The following is a 14,419-nucleotide window of genomic DNA, read 5'->3' on the forward strand; positions in this document are numbered from 1 at the left end:
AGGCTGGTCATTCTGGTTTCAGTAGATCCACAGCATGGTTAGTCTCCATCTACGGTTAGGGAGAAATCTGAAGGGAGCCTGATAAATCTGAATAGATGACATTAGGAGTATATGGAGTATAAGGAATGCCTTCTAGATACTCCAATGAAATTGCATCAGAGCAAAGTGCACAATCACAAGCTAACACTAAGCACATAGCTAATGGATTTTGGTACTAAAGTCCATGGGAGTTTTCCATTGTCTTCAGTGGACTTTGGATAAGGTCCTTAGGACTGTTTGATACTGACTGGAATGCTAAAAGTCTGAAGCTGTCCCTCCAGTGCCCAACTCTCTTCCCTTCTCCCTGACTCAGCCGTTAGTGTTGCTGTTGCTACAAAAATAAACTGAACAGCCCCTTTTCCCACAAATAAGCTAATTAATGCTGCTTTTGGCTTTTTTAGCCAGTCACCTCCGGCCAGGGAAGTCAAGACTCTTGAGTGTAGCTATAGTGCAATAGAATTGCTGTTTGACTTTTGTAGCCTCTCATCTTGAACTGACATTACACCCCACTTATCACTCTGTGTGTCAGGAGCCATATCTCAGCCTCTGGCATGGCAGCAGCAGTGTCTCTGGATGAAAAGTCTGCATGTTTACTCTTCGGGCGGTTATAATCGTCCTCCATTGTCAGCATTCAGGCTTGGTCGCCCGTTAGTAACAACCTTCCCAGCTGCACTGAAAGAGGGAGTACTGAGCAAACACTGCATGGGTGAGCCGATTAAAAAGGTGCCAGCCGCTGGAGACAAGAGCAAGCCCGAAATATTTATTTCGGGAAGCCATTATGTGCGGGTGGGTCTCAGCTTGGCTCTATGACTGATCAGACATATGGTGCCTGATCTCCTGGGGAATCTGTTTTTCTTTATTTGTAAACATTGTGCCTTGACAATTATTTTTCTACATCCTTCTCAGCCTTAGCCATAGAGAAAACATGCAGAAAGCCTAAGGGCTTGTTTACACACCATAATTGCCCTCCTTCAACTCAACCAGTATAAAGTGGTACAATGCCCCTAGCTGAATGCGGGTATACTGGTATAGCTGTTCCCATATGGGGAAGGGAATAAGCTATGCCAATATAAAACACCTTTATGCTGGTATAACTGCATCTGCACTCAGGGTTGTATCAATGTGATTGTATTGGTAAAAAAACCACTCTTACCAGAATAGTTTAGACTGGTCCAAATCTGTGTATTAGGCCAGAGCTAAAAGTAAGAACAAAGTTTCAAGTCGGGGTTTTTTTTTTTGGTACATCCATTCTTCTACCTATCGTCACATGGGCCTATTTATTGTGCAGCCACAGAATCCACTGTGCTCAAGAATCTGAGGCTATGCAATAGCCATTCAAACCAACTGAATAATTTAGCTCTCAGATCTATGCATCAAAAGAAAATCTACAGTTGTGTGATTTATAATCCTAGGAAGGACGGAGAGGAGGAGCCTGGGTAGAATGTTGGCTGGGAATCTGATCTCTGTTTTATTCCTGACTGTCAGTCGTTCATACTATGATCTCGGTCAAGTCACACAACCTGCCGGGCTTCAGTTTATGACCGACTTGTAAAATAGGACTTTCCTGCCTTGCATGTGTATTGGAAGGCTTCATTCACTGTTTGTAAAGTGCTTTGGGATACTCTGATGGAAGATGATGCAGAAGAGAAAAATACTCCTATTGGCAGAACGCACTGGCAGTGTTAGGTACCAAAGTTTAACTAACATTAAAACATAAGGGGAAGCTGTGAAGTGGAGAGATAAAATGTACTTATTGTATTTTCTGGTCCATTAGGATCTTCCCAAAGCAAAATTCACTAGTCCTATGACAAGGGTGAGTGTAGCAATGATGGCTGAAGTTACTCATGTCGTATGTCCATAGGTGACTTTGAATAGGTCTGGTTAGAAAAATTTAGAATAGCTTGAAATATTGATGACAAATGATGACATCCATGTAATAAAAACCTGTCTGCTAGAATCTGGACCAAGATCAGCAGCTCATGATTTACAATCAGACGTGCCCACAGTTGATTTAGAAGAGAAAGGTCGTCTTCCTTAAGTGGGCAATGTTCTGGATGATGTCCTGTGTTTTCAGTGTTCACAAACAGGTGTGTGTATCTCCTGGAAACTCCATTACTCTGCTGCAGGCTATGGTTATTCTGTCCTCCTCCGGCCTAAAGGAAATGTTCTTGAAATAGCTTTAATAACACAGGAGGCTGGGAGACAAGCTCATGCCTGGTATCACTTCTCTGAAGTCTGTCATACATTTGTGCTTGTGTATTTAGCAGACCTCCTACGACTGTGTCCTGAGCCAGTAGTGAGAGAGAGTAGACTGGCCTGTATTCTCTTTATACGTTCATTTCCTTCAGGCAATGTATTGAGCCATAATTGACAGGTAGCTGCCATTATTACAATTGTTTCTTATTAGTTTATCCAACTGGGCACTTGGAAACTCCCCTAACTAAGGAACAGATTTGGCCACCCTTATGTTGAGTCATACCTGACTCTGTGGTTAGTCCTGCTTATTCCAGTGGAACTACTCAGGCCCTGATTAGAGAGGGAGTCTTCTGCCGAGACAAGTTGTTCGGGTTGTTCCGGGGTTGAGCCCTCCCTTGGGAGGCGCTGGGCGCTTTCATCAGCAGCTATGGGGCTCTCAACGCTACTCTGGCCACACAGCCTTCAGGACAGGTCAGTTTGTCATTTCACTTCTCCGCTTGGAAAAGACCAATGGGGAGGAACGGGACAAGGGACGAATGTTTTTCTCTGGGTGCTGTTGTTGCCGCCTCAGGATCAGGGCACTGCCCCCGTTCCGGTTGTCTGAAATCAGGATAATCCACTGAATGCTGCATCTCCGGGACTAGTCCAAAGTCCATTGAATGCATGGGGGAGGGGGAGGTCAGTGGCGGATTAGCCACTGGGCCTACGGGGCCCGTGCCCAGGGGCTCTGGCCAGGTGAGGGGCCCTGGAGCCCTGGGCAGGCGGGAAAAGCCCCCACGCCCTGACCCTGCTCCCTGGCAGCAGCGCTGGGTGGGCAGGCTGGCACTGTGGTGGGGGAAGCACCTCCTCAACCCCGCTATTTGGCAGCTGGATGTGGGAAACCCCCGTGCCCCTGACCCCACTTCCTGGCAGCCAGGTGGGGGCAGCAGGGGAAGCCCAAGTGTCCCCCATCCCCAGCAGCAGCTGGGAGGCAGTGGGGAAGTCCCAGTGCTCCCAGACCCTGTCCCCAGCAGTAGTCGGGGAGTGGCAGGGAAGCCCCCAGCACCCCCTGTTCCTGGCAGAAGCTGGGGAGCAGCAGGGGAAGCCCCACCACTGGGACCCCTGCTGCAGCCCCAGGACTGGAGGAGGTCTCGTTTCCTGCTGCATCCTCAGGGATGGGGGGAACAGAGCTTCTCTGGCCTTGGGGTTGCAGTGGAGGGGACCCTGAGTGGAACAGGGGTGGGGCCCAGGGGAAGGGGCAGAAAGGGGTGGGGTCACATGTGGAGGGGGCGGGACCACAGGTGGAAGGGGTGGGGAGGGCCCCCCATTTGCTCTGGCCCAGGGCCCTAGGAAACCTTAATCCACCTCGGGGGAGGGGGGATTGTCTTACTATTGATATCAGTGGGGTTTGTGATTTGGAGGGGGATGGGGAACAGCCGCTGCACAACACTGGAATGTGATAGAAGGAAAGAGCAATAAAGAAAACAGGAGGCAGGAAGACCTCTCCTATTCCTGGCTGGAAGAGTGTGTGTGTGTGTGGGGGGGAGGGGATAGGGGGTGGGGGTAAAGCTATGAGCATGGGGGTTTCCTTTAGACGATTTCCAAAGTTGGGGGAGGGAGGTTATAGCAAAACCCCTGGCTGTTTCCCTAAGCAGGAGTCACAACACAGCATCTTGCAAACACCTGCTTGGCTTTGTGTGAGGGGGGAAGGGAAGGGCTGCAAGGGGCTCAGAAATCCCCGGGGTCTGTATGTTAAAGATGGGATTTACTTTTTGGAGGGGGAGCAGTAAAACGAGAGAGAGAAACAGCCCTCTGCTGGTGCAAACTGGTGCAGTGCTGGTGACTTCATAGTGACTTATATCAGCTGTATTTTTAAGCAAGAACAACATGTTTCTACCCTTCCAGATAATCTGAATCCTAGCAATAATTCAAACAATGAGAGAGCGAACAAGAGAGACTGGGTGATTCCAGGATATTCTCCCCCGGGCACGAGGCTCCCAATCTGTGTACCGTCCCTAGATAGTTGGGACACAAGCAGGGGGCTTTATTTATAGAAAAATTCATGGGGGTGAGCATGCTTGGTGAGTGGGAAATGAGTTGTGATAAGCTCTTTGACTGTATTTTATTTTACTGAGGTTCTTAACAAATAATCTTTCTGCAATGCGAACAGTCCTTATCAGGCTAATGCAGATTGTCTGAAATCCTTATCTCCATGGGCCAGTTAGCTGGAGTGATCTCCTTTTCACAATGAATAGGGAATGGAGAGCCAAGCACAAGCCCTCCCCTCCTGCCTTCCAGTCAGTGCCATTTACTGGCGATGAACCAAATGTCTCTGATTTCCAACCTCATAAATAACATAAGGCCTTCAGAACTGAACTGTCCTCGATTGCTGAGCAGTTGTTCAGCAGCGCAAACAAATGGAGCGGGAGAGACAGGAGGGTGCTCTCTACGGGGTGTCCTTTTCGATAAAAGAAACAAGCGACACATCAGGTTAGTTACAGGAACAACATCCGTTTCCCCCCACCCGCTTGCTACACCACACACCACCATTCTAGTCACTTATGTCTATCGGACACTGTCCACAATAGCCCTGAGGTTAAATGTGTTTCCTTGTCATGGCAATTGCTCCATAGCTCTGCTGGGTGCTGGACCAAGCAGCCACAGTTGTTTGCAGGACTGGGGGGATGGGGGGGAGAAGGGGGTTGAGATTTATGGTGAGAAATGTACCTGCTGCTCAAGTGAAGCTTTTCTTTCCTTTCTTGCTCATTTTGTTTTTCCAGGGAGGTCGACTTTGTGTACCTGGGGAATGGATGGCAGATAAAGAGATCTGAAAGCTCCCCAGGGCACAGAGTCATGGAGAAAGAGTGATGGTGAATGACATCCGATGAAGTGAGCTGTAGCTCACGAAAGCTTATGCTCAAATTATTGGTTAGTCTCTAAGGTGCCACTAGTACTCCTGTTCTTTTTGCGAATACAGACTAACACGGCTGCTACTCTGAAACCGGTGAATGAAAGGAAGTTTTATTAACCCACAGCAAAGTTCAGGGTAACATCTGAAAGGATCTGCCTGTGGGAATATGGGATGGAGACAACAGATGCTGCTGTGTGTCCATTTAGCAGCATGATTGTTCTCAGTGAAAATGTTCTTTCTCCCAGGGACATCATGAGAAGCCAGACACTTAGGGCTTCTAGCACCTCATTCCATGGGCAGCAGTGTAGTCAAGTTGGGAGAGACCTGGCCTGGGACTCAGAATGTCTGGGTTCTATTCCTGCCTCTTTCACTTACCTGATGTATGACCTTGGCAAGTTACTTCACCTCTTAATGCCTCTGTTTCCTATTTCTGTGTGTTGTCTATTTAGTTTTTAAGCTCTTTGGGAGAGGGGTCATTCTTTATGTTTATGTACGTGCCTTACACAATGGCCCCCCACTGATATTCTCCTCTGCCCCTTCTCTGGGGAGTAAGCTGGCATGGCCCCCACCCAAGGATGCTTTCGCTAATTTGATGTACAGATCTTCTGCCACTGGCCAGTTGGGTTCAGGGTTGAGATGGTTACTACATGGTTTACTCTGCCCTCTTTAGCACTGGCCACTTACAAACTTGGGTAAGACTGGTGGACACTAGTTCTTGCACATGCTGGGCATCTCGGTCTGAATTATCTTCTAGGCAACTCTTGTTGGCTAATCTAACATTATAAATCACCCAAATGGAAACCAACGAGGAGCGATGCAAGTTGGCCCTTTTCAGAAACTGATGACCCTTCCTGATAACGCTAACTGGCCCCGCTTTCACTTTAGCTTCCTTAAAACTAATCGAGACAGTTCAATTAAAGGCTATGTACACATGAAGCAGCATGTCTCTAAAATCCCCTTCCTCCCCACCTTGAAGATCCCAGTAGAGAGCTAGCCAGTGCTGCAGGTGCAATCTCTCTGCGGGGTGGTGAGAGCAATGAATAGTAAGGTTTTTAGCTCAAGCACACTAAGGCTGTTTAGCAGCCATTGGATAATCCCCTTTTAATCAGATTATGTAAATTCCTACTTCAACACCCCCCAACTCTCATCCCCCACTCTCCAAGGTGCAAAACAAAATAGCTGCTCTAAAAGGAAAATCTGAACTGCAAAAAGGCAGGCAGCTCTGCTAAAAGCGTGGTGACACCCAGTCCATTTAGGGATGGGCTAGCTTTAAGGGAGCAGTAGAGTCATGCTTTGTTTGTGTGTGGCAAAGCATTCCTGGCTGGCAAAGCATTAAGAAGGCAGTGAATCAAAGGCCAGGTCTGTGCACTGTCCGTGTATCAGCACTTGTCTGAGGAACAGGTCGAGGAGGCAGTTACTTGACATCCCTGTGGCTTTGTGCTTGGCTCAGGGACTCTACTTCAGCATAACGAGCTCAGACACACTCCAAGCTCAAGCGAAGCAGGGGATGTTTGATTTTCCATCCCTCCTTTTTTTTAAAGACTCATTCAAGGTTCAAGCCTCTAGTGGCCATATCTGAAAGGTTCTGCCACTCACAATAGGGTTATGATTTGAGGACCAATGACCAAACTTTTGTTCTTCAGTTTCAAGATGATTAAGCAAGACAACAAGGGGCCAAATGATCAAAAATGGCCATTTAAAGTACATATGCAAAATCTGTATGCATTATGTCATCAGAGTCTGTCTGTGCCATGCTATTAGAACTGACATTTTTACTCCAAAAACTCATTTGCATGCACCAAAGAGCTAATAGCAACCTATGTTCTGGTTTACACCACAGGATTAGCCACTCTGTGCATGCATATGGCCTTTTGGGGGGTTGGCATCACAAACAGCGTAATTTTCAAATTTTAGAATCTGTACTTTTGGAGGCAAGTACTGGAAACTTGGTTCAAGGAGTGTTCCTCATTTGTGTTCCAAGGAACGAAGGTGTTATGTTTCTACACAGGTGACTGTCCTTTCGAACTATCAGAATGGGAAGCTGAGGCAGATGGGAATGGTCAGGCTTCAACCAGAAGCAGAAGTTCGTTGTTCTGTGTGCCACCATTTAGAGCTACCCAGAAAGCTGGGCTGACATGTTCTGTGTAACCTTCTTTGGTTAGAGCAGGTAGTTTTGTTCATAACAAAGACAGAGGTTGTCTTTCCTACGGCAGATGCAACATACCAGCAGTGAGGTTTTCCAGTAGAGCTAGTTCAGTTACAATAACTCCTCACTTAAAGTCGTCCCGGTTAACATTGTTTCGTTATTAGGTTGCTGATCTATTAGAGAACATACTCGTTCAAAGTCACGCAAAGTTCCTTTATAAGGTTGTTTGGCTCACTCTGCTCCACCTGCCCGCCCAGCACTCCTGCCAGAGAGCAGGGTCAGGGCGCTGGGGCTTATCCCACTCTGCCCACCCGCATTCCAGCTGGGGAGCAGACAAGCCCCCGACCCACCTCCCTGGTAGGAGCATTGGACGGGCAGAGTGGGGCAAGCCCTCACACCCCAACCCCACTACGCCCCGCCTCAACCAAGCTTCACAATCATCATTGTTGAGTACAGTATTAAATAGTTTGTTTAAAATTATTTAAACCTTGTACAGTATATGTATATAACGTCTTTTGTCTGGCGAAAAAAATTTCCCTGGAACCTAACCCCCACATTTACATTAATTCTTATGGGGAAATTGGATTTGCTTAACATCGTTTCGCTTAAAGTAGCATTTTTCAGGAACATAACTACAACGTTAAGCGAGGAGTTACTGTACTCAATATGTGTTAGCAGAATTTGTCCTTTCTTTCTGTTAACCTATAAACGAAGCGTGGTGCTTATCTCTTGGGTGTTGTTGGTAACAAAAATATTTGGGCCCCAAGGTTTGTTCATGAACTAGTGGAGTTATGCTTTTGAGAATGCGATATTCAGAATTTGCTGTTTGATTCTGGATTTTTTTGTTCTGTGTTTTTACAGCGCACTGCACAATGGAGTTCTGGTCCATGACTAGAACTTGTAGGCATTATCACGGTGATACAAACGATAGTAAAAACTCCCCTCCCAAAATCTGTGCAAACAAAATGTGGCTGCATGAAAGTCTGGAAAGCCTGCTCTTCAGAGCAGATTCAAATCAGCATTTTGGAGAGAGGAGCATATACTCGCCTGCAATATTCAAAGCATTCAGATAGCCTTCCAAAGTCATTATGAAAATGCACCAGCCAGGACTTGCCTACCCTTCCCATAATGGCCAAAATGAAACTAATGATACATTACTAATGAAACATTCTCCTGTTCAAAAACTGTATTCATCCCATCGATGGCTGAGTAGACTTTTGCAGGGCTGGTTTGAAGTAGACACTAAAATGGCTTTTTGTAGAATAAACACTAGTGTTCTCATTTAATGGTAGCAACAGGATAAGCTTTATTTGAGGGCAGTAGTGGTGGGTAAATTAAAAATATAACTAGCCCAGATCCTAAAATGGTGTAATTTGGTGCAGCTTCATTGTAGTCCATGAAGCTATATCAATTTACACCAGCAGAGGATCTGACCCCTATTTATTTATAAACATAGAGGTTTAGAATAACAGCAACATCTCCCCATCCACACTGTAACATTAATCCCTAGAAGTATGTGAGTAAGAAAAAAAAATTTATGGTAAATCTTTAGCAGTGAAATAAGAAAACTCTGCATTGTGAGTAAGAAAAGCTAGCATCCTCTGGTGTCTGACCGGAAGAGTTAGTATCTCCCTGAAGAACAATACATGAAATTTTACTGAGTAGAGAAACCTCTTTGGATTTCTTGGACATGATTTTTATATAGGGGGAGGTCCTTGGTACTAAAGTATGGGTTCTCCTAACTACTCCAGGTTGTAATAAAAGCAGTATATAAGTGCCCATGTGTCGTCATCCCTCTGCCAAATGGCAGCAGATTCCAGGGTCTTGCAAGTCAGTTTGCCATTGGAGGAGAAATCCATGGCACAGTCTGTGTATTTTATTAATGTAATAAATACCCATTATTTTTATGTGGGCACATATGCCAGTCCTAGAACAGAAGTGGTCACAAACAGCCCACATTCAACCCTTCTTTCAGGAATCTCAGCCAAACAGCCATGCACCGTTCCCAGGGAGCAAATCTGCACCAAGGATAGACTCTAGTTAAAGGGATTAGTCATAGAGTTTAATGCCAGAAGACACCACCAGATGATCGAGTCTGACCTCCTGCATACCACAGGGGCTAAACTCCACCCCGCTACCCGTGTATTAAGCCCAGGAATTTGGATAAGACTAAATTATTACAATCCTCCGGAGACTAAACTGTTGTGTTTACCCAGGCAGCAAATAGCAGGGATTCATGTGCACCAAACTCATGTGCACCAACTCATGTGCCTGAGATACAGAGCAAACTCCCTTGCTGTTTGCAACGACTTTCCTGAAAGAACCTGTGCTACAAAAGCAAATGTCAGGACAGCATGGCTTCACACTCTGCACCTTGCTCAAGCACCGAGGAAGAGAACCCGTAAGACTCTAGCAGTGCCACATGCTGACTCCCACCCATAACAGTATTCTTGTCGCTAGTCGTACTCCAAGCATGTTAAAAAGTCGGGGAAGCGTCATTACCCTTATTTTACAGAGGAGTAAAACAGGCACATGAAGGTTAAATGACTTGTCCATGTTCACACAATGGTAGAACTGGAAATAGAATCCAGGTCTCCTGGTACCCCGTCCTCTGTGTTAACGGACCACTCTTACTTCCCTAAGGCAGGTGCTTCTCAGGGTCATAACTGATATGAAAGGTGGCTGCGGAGTTTTACAACAAGACTTCCATTGCAGGTGTTTATTTTTCCCTGTTAAGTTCCTTTTCCTTCAGTCACATTGCACACAAACTTGAGGCTGACGACTGAACTGTGTTCTGTACATTGGAGTAAATTGGCTCTGCTGACTCTTGGAAGCAAATGATTCATTACCCCATTGGGGTATATGGAAAGCGGGAGTGGGCTTGCTCTCTCTCTTGGATTGAGGGTGTGGGCAGTCCTGAAGGAGGAAGCTGGGGGTCATAGGCCTTCATTAAACTGTGTCAACCCAGTGTCAATTTCTTTGCTCAGAAAGCCAAACCCCAGCCAGGAGTTTATATATAGTGTGGACTGGTTGGGAATTGCGCTTGCTCGTACAAGCTTCGTGAGATAGCCATCTCCTGACAAAAATGGATGCAAAACTCTGGTTTTAGGACAAGGTGTTATTCTGATGCATTTAATTTATTTTCCCTTTATTCTTCCTTGCTTTCAAGAAGTCCTTTCATGTCTAGATACTTTGTGATAAAGTGCAGATTAGCTTCTTGTTTTTTCTCCTCCTCCCCCAAGACTAGTGTAAAAGAAACATCAAGTCCCCAGTTTCTTCCCCAGCGAAACATTTCCATCTAGTCAATCAGCGAGTTTCAGCATTAAAAGGGAAGCACTTGGCTTCTGGAATTAAGTTGAAAGTATGCCAACAAAGCCAAGTATTGCCCCTCCCCCCATTGGGAGTGTTTTGTTACCACTAATAAGACATTCAAAAGGTTACAAACACCTTCAGATGACAGAAGTTTAATATTACAGTGCAGCTCGTATCGGAACCTCAAGGAGCCTCTCTAACTAACTGTATTCAAGCTCTACGGATTAACACTTTTTTTTAAAAGAGACAAAGTGGGTGAAGTAATAACTTTTATTGGACCAACTTCTGTTGGTGAAAGAGACAAGCTTTCGAACAGATGTGTATAATTGTTTCTTATTGTTCCCATCTGTAGTATGGTGATAAAACACACACATACACAAGAATGCATACACATGCTCCTCCGTCAGTCACTTCCATGTGCATTTCTGTCCTCAGGTCCAAATGTGGGATCCAAAGAGGGGGAAAGTACTTTAAGCCGGGGGCCATTCTCTGAAGCCTAAGCTCAGTTTTCACTCAGTCCATACACAGGCAAACCTCTCATTGGCTTCAAGAGAATCCCATCACTTTCAACAAGAGCTTTCCTTGAGTAAGAAGGGACTCAAGATTTGGCCTAGCAGGAGACATAGACAGACATAGCCGTCGTTTTCTCATTTCTGATCCATGTGTTATGTCTGTGTGTGCTCCTGTACACATGCTTCTGCTCCCACTGAAGTCAACAGGAGTTGTCACTGACTGTGGTGGTAGCCAAATGATGCCTTTATGCTACAACATGAATAGTACACAGTAGCATAAGCCAAGAACAGATTTGCTTTCTTTCAGATGCCTGGTTATTCCCCTTGGCAGTTTCAGAGCATGTGATTTAAATGCTGACGTGGCAAATGGACACAAGGAACCTCATTCATGTGATGACATCCACACCCAGATGTCACATGTATGGGCTTGCCTTCTTTGAAGTGTCTATGTCCATCCTCTTATCTTCTGCTCTATGGACCACATGTACACTTATGTCACTGTATAATGATTAAGAATAAAGTACGAGCTGTTGTTGCATCTGGATGTACCTGTCACCCTTAGCAGCAGTATCTTAACATGCTGAACAGCTGACCATAATGTATCTATCAGAGCTTTAGAACAGTGAAAATGATGAACATCTTGCCAGAGCTTTACCTCAAATAATAGGACAAGACCGAACATCACAAGTGGAAACAGGAAAGTTGGTCAAAGTGGATACGGCACTGGACCAGGGCACAGGAGTTCTGTATTCAGTTCTGCAACAACCTCCTATGAGACCATAGGGCAAATCTTTGTGCCTCAGTTCCCCATCTGTGAAATGGGATAATCAGTCTTCTTTCCTCCCACCCTTTGTCTATCTCATCTACTTAGACAATAAGTTTCTCAGGGTAGGGACTGTCTCTTACTATGTAGATGTACAGCGCCTAGCACAATTCAGCCCTGAACTCAGTTGGGGCCATTACATGCTACCATAGTACAAATAACATACAGAATTCCATAGTCAGGATGGCTAGTTACAAAAATATTCTGGGCTCCACTGACATTTCATAAGTGGGGGGCACACAATTAACATACTGATTCTGACCACAAATGGGAGGAAACATAAAGGTCAGAAACTAGGATAGTTTAAAATGGACAAGGATTGTTCTTGTGGCACCTTAGAGACTAACCAATTTATTTGAGCATGAGCTTTCGTGAGCTACAGCTCACTTCATCTGCTGCATACCGTGGAAACTGCAGCAGACTTTATATACACACAGAGAATATGAAACAATACCTCCTCCCACCCCACTGTCAAGAATTATAACATTCATAAACCAGTCGGAGAACACTTCAATCTCTCTGGTCACACAATCACAGACATGAAGGTCGCTATCTTAAAACAAAAAAACTTCAAATCCAGACTCCAGCGAGAAACTGCTGAATTGGAATTCATTTGCAAATTGGATACTATTAATTTAGGCTTAAATAGAGACTTTCCACGGTATGCATCCGATGAAGTGAGCTGTAGCTCACGAAAGCTCATGCTCAAATAAATTGGTTAGTCTCTAAGGTGCCACAAGTACTCCTTTTTGCGAATACAGACTAACACGGCTGTTACTCTGAAATAAGACTTTGCAGACTGCTTATCAGTAAGTTATTCAGGGAATTCTGCTCTGCTCCAGTGCTGATATCAGCAGCAAGGAGAAGTAAATGAAGAAGAAACTGAGCAAGTCCAGTTGGGATTATTAGTGCCAAGCACAGTGAGTGCAATAGAAAGCTTAATAAAGATAGTGAGCACAGACACTTATTTACACTAACCTTAAAAGCAATCTGTCAGTGTGAAAGTACCTTAAAGTAGGTGTAAAATGTAATGACCCAGTGCTATCACATTAACCTTTTTTGTGACTCTATACCTCTTTGCATTAATTAGTGAGAGAGCTACCCATGTTATGCAAATAATCATGGATAATAGTGGGTGAAATTCTGAACCCCATTGAAGTCTAAATCAAGAAGCTATGAATTGTAGAAAATTTATTAGAGAAGCAAAGGAACACAAGGAGAACACTCTCACCAACAGAGTTAAGGACAATAAGGAGGAGTTTTGAAAGTATAACAGGAACAAAAAGAATCCTAACAATGGTATTGGTCCATCACCAGATGGAAATGGTAGAATTATCAGTAATAATGCAGAAAAGGCAGAAGTGTTCAGCAAACATTTCTGTTCTGTATTTGGGGACAAAACAGATGATAGGTTTCAGAGTAACAGCCGTGTTAGTCTGTATTTGCAAAAAGAAAAGGAGGACTTGTGGCACCTTAGAGACTAACCAATATATTTGAGCATAAGCTTTAGTGAGCTACAGCTCACTTCATCGGATGTCTCTAAGGTGCCACAAGTACTCCTTTTCTTTTTGCGAAAACAGATGATGTAATCATAACATATTATAGGTTTCAGAGGAACAGCCGTGTTAGTCTGTATTCGCAAAAAGAAAAGGAGTACTTGTGGCACCTTAGAGACTAACCAATTTATTTGAGCATGAGCTTTCGTGAGCTACAGCTCACTTCATCAGATGTTTACCGTGGAAACTGCAGCAGACTTTAGTCTTATAAGTCTTAGACTTATAGTACTTTCTGTTCAACTAGTATCTCGGGAAGATGTTAAAAAGCAGTTTCAAAATTAGACATCTTTAAAACAGTGGGTCCAGATAATTTGCATCTACGAATTTTAAAAAGAGCTGGCTAAGGAACTCACTGGACCGTTAATGTTGATTTTCAAAATTAAGAAACAGTGAGGAAGTTTAAGAAGACTGGAAGAAAACGAATGTTGTGCCAATATTTTAAAAGGGTAAACGAGATGACTTGGGTAATTATAGGCCTGTCTGTTTGACATTGAACCCTGGGCAAGATAATGGAATGGCTGACACAGGACTCGATTAATAAAGAATTAAAAGAGTAATGTAATTAATGCCAGTCAACATGGGCTGATGAAAAATAGATCCTATCAAACTAACTTGATATCTTTTTTTGATGAGGTTACAAGAGTTGGGCAAATAGAAATGCCCCTGTTGTGTTTTGAGTTTCCTCCCAAAATTTTTCTAATTGAGAAGACTGAATTACAGTTACTGGGCTGTAATGTGCAAAGTGACAGCTGGAGACAGACTGCATCACAAAAAGGCACTGAATATGTGTATATCATTTTGCTATGTGTTTGTACAGCACCTAGCACAATGGAGCCCCGAACTGGTTCCGGCCTCTAGCTGCTACCACAGTAGAAATGTTAAATCATAATGACTTCACCCAGTAGGACTGACAGGCGTGTTTTAGAATTCTGTCAGAATTCCAAA

At 44.5% G+C, this 14,419-nt stretch overlaps 1 protein-coding gene across 8 annotated transcripts in view; it reads left to right on the top strand.

Annotated features, from left to right (window-relative positions):
* Positions 1-14,419, top strand: part of LOC125636884 (T-cell acute lymphocytic leukemia protein 2) — a 95,332-nt gene that overhangs the window by 49,025 nt on the left and 31,888 nt on the right. The window contains exon 1 of one of the 8 annotated variants that reach the window (XM_048850670.2): positions 4,652-4,704. The exons of the other annotated variants lie outside the window; for them this stretch is intronic. The gene's annotated coding sequence lies outside the window, so the exon portion shown is untranslated. Of the gene's footprint in view, positions 1-4,651; positions 4,705-14,419 lie in introns of those variants that run through there. 8 annotated transcript variants of the gene reach the window in all.

Source organism: Caretta caretta, chromosome 5 (genome assembly GCF_965140235.1).
Source record: "Caretta caretta isolate rCarCar2 chromosome 5, rCarCar1.hap1, whole genome shotgun sequence".
Lineage (NCBI taxonomy): Eukaryota > Metazoa > Chordata > Testudines > Cheloniidae > Caretta > Caretta caretta.